Source organism: Mixophyes fleayi, chromosome 4 (genome assembly GCF_038048845.1).
Source record: "Mixophyes fleayi isolate aMixFle1 chromosome 4, aMixFle1.hap1, whole genome shotgun sequence".
NCBI lineage: Eukaryota > Metazoa > Chordata > Amphibia > Anura > Limnodynastidae > Mixophyes > Mixophyes fleayi.
In genome coordinates this window covers 198,418,256-198,427,479 of record NC_134405.1, presented here as the reverse complement: position 1 = coordinate 198,427,479, position 9,224 = coordinate 198,418,256, and positions in this window count along the sequence as shown.

Sequence of the window (9,224 nt, the reverse complement as noted above, 5' to 3'; positions counted from 1 at the left end):
GGACAGATTAAGAGGAGGTCTAGGAGTGGTTCGAATGCTGTGGAGGACCAACGGCAAAGCCTCAGGCCATGCCAACCCAGTTTCAGCCATTATCTTACCTAGTTTGTTCTTGATAGTACCGTTTACTCTCTCCACCTTACCACTGGCTTGTGGTCGGTAAGGGGTGTGAAGTCTGCTACTGATTCCCATGAGTTTACACATATTTTGGAAGATATCACCAGTAAAATGGGTACCCCTATCACTTTCAATGATTCTAGGGATACCGAACCTACACACAAAGTCTTGTACGATTTTCTTTGCAGTGAACACAGCAGTATTAGTGGCTGCCAGATATGCTTCTACCCAACCGGAAAACACATCAATACACACTAACACATACTTTAGATTCCTGCACGGTGGTAATTGGATATAGTCAATTTGTATTACCTGAAAAGGTCCGTCTGTAGGAGGGATGTGGGATGGCTCAGTTGGAATAGTTTTCCCAACATTTTTCCTCAAACAAGTAAGACATGACATTGCTTTCTTACCAGCTTGAGAGGAAAATCCGGGAGCACACCAGTATGCTCTCACCAGTTTGCACATACCTTCTTTACCCAGGTGAGTCAGGCCGTGTGCTGCTTCAGCCAGGCTTGGATAGTATGTTCGGGGAGCTACAGGCTTACCTTGTCCATCCCTCCAGAGTCCTGAGGACTCTTGACCACATCCCTTCGCCTTCCAGACCGCCTTCTCCTGCAGGGAACACAAATCTTGCATTTCAATTAATTTCTGCGTGTCTAATGTCTGAAAAACCATCATAGTCTCGGTCGACACAGTCATAGGTTGTCCTGCTGCCCATTTAGCAGCTTCGTCTGCCCTGTTGTTGCCCAATGACACTGGGTCTTCTTCAAAGGTATGGGCTTTGCATTTTATGACGGCTACTGTTCTGGGTAACTGTATCGCTGTCAGAAGTCCTTTTATGTGTTGTGAGTGTGCCACTGGTGTACCTGCTGCTGTCTTAAAGTTTCTAAGACGCAAAAGGGCCCCAAAATCATGCACTACCCCGAAGGCGTACCTAGAGTCAGTATATATGTTGGCTGATTTACCCTCTGCCAATTCACACGCTCTCCTTAGTGCTACTAGTTCCGCCACTTGGGCTGAGTGAGGTGGGCCAAGGGGTTCAGCTTCTACCACATCCTGATCGTCTACAACAGCGTAACCAGTACATAGCTCTCCTGTCTCTGTCTGTCTATGGCAACTTCCGTCTGTATAAAACGTAAAATCTACATTTTCTAAGGGGGTGTCACGTATGTCGGGCCTTGCAGTAAAGGTCTGATTCAGGTGTTCCATACAGTCATGCGTGTCAGTATTCTTGCCTAACTCATCATCAACCAGGGTCTCCTCACCTCCCACCCTTTGTGTCTCTTGAGACACATACGGAAGGTATGTAGCTGGATTTAGGGTGCTACATCGTTTGATGGTGATGTTTGAGGGTGCCATCAGGGCTAGTTCCCACTTTGTGAATCTAGCTGAAGAAACATGTCTGGTTTGGGCTGAATTTAACAGAGCTGATACAGCATGGGGTGTATAGATGGTTGAATTATGTCCTAATACTACATCCTCGCTCTTACTTACTAGAAGGGCCGTTGCTGCTACACTTCTGAGACATGTTGGGAGTGATCTTGCCACATTGTCTAATTGTGCACTGTAGTATGCTACCGGTCTGCTAGCGTCACCATGTTTCTGTGCGAGGACACCTGCTGCACAGCCATCAGCTTCTGTACAATATAGCTCAAAAGGCCTTTCATAATCAGGTATTCCCAATGCAGGTGCTCTTGTCAGACTATCTTTAAGATTAAAGAACGCTTGCTCTGACTCTTCTGTGTGTACGACACGTTCTGGTTTTGAGGAAGAGACTAGCTCCTGCAATGGTAATGCCAGAATAGAAAAACCTGGGATCCATGACCTACAGTATCCACACATCCCCAAGAAAGTACGAATCTGCTTCTGGCTCTGTGGCAGGGTCATGTGTTGTATGGCCTCAATTCTGTCGGTTGTCAGGTGTCTTAGCCCCTTAGTGAGGCAGTGTCCTAAGTATTTGACCTTAGTCTGACATGGCTGTAATTTATCCTTTGCCACCTTGTGCCCTGTTTGTGAAAGATGAAGCAACAACAATTTAGTATCATGTAAACATGACATAAAAGAATCAGAGCACAACAACAAATCGTCCACATATTGAATTAGAACAGACCCATTGTGGGGTTGAAAGGATTGCAAACAGTCATGTAAGGCTTGGGAGAAAATACTGGGGCTGTCAATGAACCCCTGGGGTAGTCTGGTCCATGTGTATTGCACTCCCCTGTAGGAGAATGCAAAAAGGTATTGGCAGTCAGGGTGAAGAGGGACTGAGAAGAAAGCAGAACATAGATCAATGACAGTAAAATGACTGGCAGACGGTGGAATCTGCATGAGGATGACAGCTGGATTCGGCACTACGGGGAATTGGCTCTCAACAACTTTGTTAATTCCCCTTAAGTCCTGGACTAATCTATAGCCCCTCCCCCCACTCTTCTTCACAGGGAAAATGGGACTATTTGCTGTACTGGCTGTACGAATTAAAATCCCTTGTTGTAACAGCCTCTCAACCACAGGATATACCCCTAGTTCCACCTCCGGTTTTAATGGATACTGTGGGATTTTTGGAGCTACCCTACCACTTTTTAGATTGACCATGACAGGGGCTACGTTTGCCATCAGTCCAGTGTCCTGTCCATCTCTGGTCCATAGGGAACCTGGTATTTCCAGCAACATCCCCTTTACTTGAGATGGACTTTGTTCTATAACAGGAGAGTGTAACATTAACCTTGGAGGGGTGTCCAATATGTCCTGTACCTCATGTGCAACCTTCTCGGGTATATCTAGGAACACACCATCTGAAGTACAGTATATGACACATCCCATTTTACATAACAAGTCTCTCCCTAGCAAGTTAGTAGGAGCCGCTGCAGCCAAGAGAAACGAATGCTTAGTATGCAGAGGCCCGATAGTAACTTCGGCGGGTTTAGTTAGAGGATAATGTAACACTTTTCCCGTCACCCCCATAGCTGGAATAGTTTTGCTGGTCACCTGTAGATTGAAAGGAGAGGTTATCACAGATCGGGCCGCCCCTGTATCTACAAGAAAAGTTTGTTTCCTGCCAGCTATGTCAACTATCATTGTTGGTTCTTCACTCTGACTCTCAGTTAACCTCACTGGCTGTAGACTACAGGTATGACCTGACCCCTAGCGCTGACTATTGATTTCCCGCGCAGCATTTGCTGCCGTAATATGCGCGGGTAGATGTGAGTCTTCTAGTCTATGTGAATCCTTTCTTGGAGGATATCTATGTGACCCACCCCTATGCGTATTGAGTCTTTCTTTATTACAATCTCTCCTGTAATGTCCTTCCTCGTTACAGTTGAAACACCTGATCACTTTAGGTTTCCTGTTATATGGGTTGTATGCTGGTGGTCGTGTGTGCACCCCTTCTAGAGCCTGTATACTTACCGTCATTAACTTATCACTTTTCTCTTCCCTTTTCCTAAAAAGGTTCTTGTCATGCTCCACAGCAGACTCCCTAAGGAAGTCTACCGTGACGCCTCTCCAATTAGGCAATGTGGTTTGTACTCTCGTCTTTAAATTTTCCCTAAGGCCATCCATCAGTACCCCTACAGCTACCTCTCTGTGATGTGGGTCCTCACTTATGTTGGATATCCCAGTAAATCGTGCGATCGCTGTTATAGCTCTAGCAAAGTAATCTGAGGCAGTTTCACTATCCTTTTGTTTAATGGTGAAAATCTTACTCCAATTTACTACTACTGGAAAACAGATGGCTAAGTGTTTGACAATTTGTTCTATATTCCGTTGGTTAATCTCATCAGTCAAGGTGTCATCTTCCTCCAACAAACAATCTCCAATAAATTTTTGTATGTTAGTATTGGGAGGAAGACACGCCCTCAACACTACCCGCCAATCCTTACTGGTTGGTTCATGAGCATTCCCTAAGTCTTTAACAAATTTCTGACATTTATCTAACTCTTTTCTAGGATCTGGGAATTCAGTCATAATGGAACGTAATTCTGATCTAGTCCAGGGACAATGCATTGTAACATTTCTTAAAGGAACTACACCATCCTTATCCGGTTTCCCATTGGGAACTGATATTGTGCGGACCGGGAACACACCCTCTGGTACAGTAACTTCAGGGGACGCTACAGGATTTACAGGCCCTAGATTTAGAACACTTTCACTCCTAGTGATCACGCTACTCTCACCTATCTCAGCCATTTTCTCATATTTGCGCTGAGCCTCTAGTACATTAACAGCATGGGCAATGGCCGAAATCACAGTGGGTTCATCTTCATTTTCAGATACACTTGATTGAAACTGATTTAAAACAGGGTACAACTTAGTAATTTTTCTATTTTCAGTTTTAACAACGGCTGTACTTACCCCTCCCGCCACATAAGGTGGCGGGGGCGCGCTTGCGCTGAGTTCGCCACGCTTCTCAATGGTTACATCCGCCTTGCGCGCGCTTTTCACCACGCCTATTTACGGTTTGCATTCGCTGCTCTGCCACGTGTTACCTTCCATTTGCCACAATTTTAAACAATCATTATGTCTATTTCTCTTTTTCGTTGACTTGATCAACCATATTTTATCTTTTACAGTATTCAGTACCTCTGCATTAAAACTCCCTATTGTTGGGAAAGGCCTATCACAAGCTTTGGTCATCCCGACCCACGTGTCACAATACACAGTTGCATATGCACCATACTTCTTACACATGAGAAACCTCGCTGAACCAATAGGGCCTTCCTTAGGCAGTACACTGACCATCTCTAGCGTATGCTTAGCACCCATGTTGAACAATATACCTTCTACCCGGAACACAGACACACCGCAATGCTCTGTTCCTTCCGACCAAATGTGAAATACAGACACACCACAATGCTCTGTTCTTTCCACCTAATAATTTCAACTCTGTTGCTATACTCACCGCTAGAGATCTATAATGCTCGGTGAACGTATTTCCTTTAGCCGCGCTCACTCGCTTTTCCCTAATACAGAAATATCACTGTGGGCCCCAAGGGCTATCAGCTCCTCAATACCCTGGCTAAACCACAAAATCTGCTGAGTTTATTATCGCTGGGAGCGCAAAGTCGATACAATCAACCTGCCTTTCCAGTATAATTCCTCCTAGCTGCTTCACCAATTCGCACTAACGGTGCGACCGGATCGCACTGCCTACCAATACTAATTATTAGCAAACCTTGCGATCTATTGGTAGCGCTTTGCGAAAACCCAGTTTTCGCATTCGGTATACCTGCCCTGTATACCGTCCTTCAGTTGGGCAATCCGCCTCGTCAGACAGCAACTGAGCACCTCAACAATAAAACAGTGTATCTACGTTACAACATCACACACTATACACCTTTTCTGCGCAGAAAATCAAAAGTTCCCAACAATAGTCATAATGTCTCAGAGGCTTTCACAAGTAATTATACTATGCATGTATAATAACTATCAAAACGATTGTTTAACCACGTGGCAAGTTTACCGGAAGTTCGCGTACGCACAGCAGGAAGTACACATACGCTAAACAATGCAATACAGTTAAAACGCACAATGACAGAAAAAAGAAACAGTTTTCTCTTTTGTCCCTAGGTTCTAGTTAGCGTGCCTTAGATAATGCAAAACGGACATTCGGTTTCGCAACACAGAGTAAAAATTCAGGTTTTGAACACCATGCGTTCTTACCCGTTTATGACGCGTCTCCACCCTTTGTTGAGGAACCGAAATCCGTTGGTCTTGCGTATCATCGGCAACGAAACCTCCAAAGCTCACGAGCCCCCAATTGTTATGTGCGTATTGTCGCTAACCAATAACGATTGTCGAACCTCGATTTGTGTTTCCAAAGCACAAAGATTTATTCGCAATAAGTGGAAAAATATGCTCAAGCGAAGTAATAGTAAATACAGCCGTTACTTATCGCAGGCGCTCTGGATCCAGTGCAGTCATTCAATCCTGAAGTCTGGGGACAAGATGTCTGCACTCTGGATCACAAGCTGCTGCTTATATACACAATCAAATACAGTAATACAATGAAGATGGTATAGCTTGCATCTATTGGTCCGGGTCTCAGGAATGTCCAAGGGGTCGTCAATCATTGGCTGGTTCATCCTAAGGAATCCAAAGGAGGGGGTCATCTCTGCAGGGGGTATGCTCTGCTCTTCCCGCCCGGATTCCTTAGTCTTAAGTAGTTCATAATTCCCTATCATTCATAACTTGCGTATGCACTCTGCGATTCCCTCGCAGAGTGAACCAAACAGTAGGATATGTAATAAGGTTCATTATGATACCACTCATGATGTTATTCCTTTAACCCATTCCGTGTATTTCACTAATATGCATGTAACTCTGATATAACATATAAATACTACTATATTTCGACATAACTGACTATGTGTTGCAACTACCATTAGTGTGTACTATTTTATAAGTATGCGTGTTTGTGCGAATGTACGGTAAAAGACCGATTACTGTTGCTGCCACGTGTAGTGGATGCGTACGCCCTTTCACGCCGTAGCGTGCCCTTGTACGTCATAGCGTACCGTACGCATCTTTTCAGACAAAGACAACCAAGTTTGCTAGACTTTAATTGAAATGACTTTATCCAATTTGCTGACTTCGACAACCAGATGAAGGACTTACCAGAGCAGTATAGATGGTAATATGGTACTCTGGTAGAGGGGTGATCACGGAACAGGAGACAGTTGATGGTAGAGAATGCTCGTGGAAAGTCTATGACTAGCAGCACTGGTAATATATAGATAATAGTACACGAGGAACTGAATGGACAAAGGAAACGTGAGGGTAGTCAGTGGTCTGCGGATAGCAAGTTGTACCACTGCTATAGTGAGGAGGAATGTCCAGAAGTAACGAGGAGGTGATGAGAGTCAGCGGTCTGCGTATAGCAAGTTGTACCGCTGTCTAGGTGAGGGAATGGAATCCAGGTGGAGGTATCCGGGAAGTCAGTGGTCTGCGTTAGCAAGTTGTACCACTGCTATGTGGAAGGATACTGGAAACAGGTGACTCAGGAAACAGGAATCAGTGGTCTGCCTCTAGCAAGTTGTACCACTGAAATATATATGTGAGGAGGAGCACGGGGAGATAAATGTAATGCAGAGTATACACGGGCACACTGAACTTGATCCAACGATGATATACACAAAATAGTAATAACTGAGCAGCACTGCACAAATATACAAAGTCACAAGAACTATCCAGACTAAAAGGTAACACAGTCAAATGATGGCAACAGTCTCAGTGGATAGGCAACTCCAGAGGAGAACAACTCAGTCCAGCAAGGTATGCAATACACCAGCGCAGTCAATGATAAGTATGCATACCGTGGTTCAGAAGAGCAGGCTGTCAGAAAGAGGTGCAGGGATACCTGAGCGGCTGGAGGCCGGCAGGAAACGAAGTCCCAGGAAAATGGAAGCGGTAACCAAGTAGGTGCAGCGCACAGGTAGGTAGACCAGCAACGATGGAAACAATACTCAGGAAGCAGTAGTATATAAAACTGGACACCTGGAGATCACTGAAGAGTAGAAGTGGTATGGCAGAGAAGACAGCAGCGGAGCGTTGATCCAATGCAGACAGGCGAGTTGACACCGGCAGGAACATTGTAGAAGCACGGAGAGCAGATCAGCTGGCTGCAGACACAAGGAGTACTGGAGGGTAGCGATGAGCAGGACACTGCAGATACACGGAGGTAGCGGATAGGAATCAGCAGGTGCAGTCACGATGAAACACGGGAGAGTTGAGGTGAGCTGGAACTGTTGAGCACGGAGGCAGCGGATAGGAATCAGCTGGTGCAGTCACGATGAAACACGAGAGAGTTGAAGTGAGCTGGAAACTGTAGAGCACGGAGGCAGCGGATAGGAATCAGCTGGTGCAGTCACGATGAAACACGGGAGAGTTGAGGTGAGCTGGAAACTGTAGAGCACGGAGGCAGCGGATAGGAATCAGCTGGTGCAGTCACGATGAAACACAGGAGAGTTGAAGTGAGCTGGAAACTGTAGTGCACGGAGGCAGCGGATAGGAATCAGCTGGTGCAGTCACGATGAAACACAGGAGAGTTGAAGTGAGCTGGAAACTGTAGTGCACGGAGGCAGCGGATAGGAATCAGCTGGTGCAGTCACGATGAAACACAGGAGAGATGAAGTGGTCTGGAAACCACAAGGAACAACAGGAATCAGCAGGAGCTGAATACACGAGGAAACACAGGAACACCTTCAGAGGCTCATGGGGAATGAGACTCCAAGATCAGGCAACGAGGTATAGACAGCAGGTGCTTTAAATAGGAAGTGTTGCCCGATCAGCCAATTAACTAAAAGGAACATGAACTGAAGGTTTGAAAGGGCTGCACATGCGCAGACCCTCAGGATGGTGGACGGCCACGGTTCCTAAACACACGAGAAGTAGCACTCACAGTCCGGTGAGTGACACAGTGTTTTTTTGGGGTTGCTGTCACACATGTGTAAGGGACAATTCTGATATCTCCGATATCCCTACTTTTTATTCTCTCCTTCCTGAACAACTGTTGGTAATCAAGCTGTGAACTTTCTGTAATTATTGTGCAAATATATTTTTCTAAGCTCTGTTCTGTCACAATGGTATGCTTGTGTAAGTACCTTGTATACAAACCTTTTGATAAATAAAGCTTATTAATACAACTGTCAGACTACATTGGGCAGATGGGATCATTTGCAATTAGAAACTGAGAGTTGGAGGATCGCACACATGGACTATATAGGCAGGAAGTGGTACATTTGTCAGATATCAGCATCAATATTTTAATAGTACATATTCAGGAAGTAGTGGAGAGAGCAATATAAGTGTTGGGGAGAATGTAACCAAAATGCTCTCTGTATTGTATACAAGTCAATAGAGTGCTTTTTGTATTGTATAGAAAGCACTAGAATAGTCCTTGCATTGAAAAGTAGTCAGATGTGCCTGATAGGTATTGTATTTGAATATAGCTCTTTGACGTAACAATTTTTAATATATTTATTTGACTAAAACCACACCCGCATTAGACAGAGTACTTCCACATATATTTCTTCACATTCATTTTAACATTGCAGCACACTGGTAGAAGATCCTGGCAAACTTGTTTGTGTATACCATTCAGGCCAAAAGTT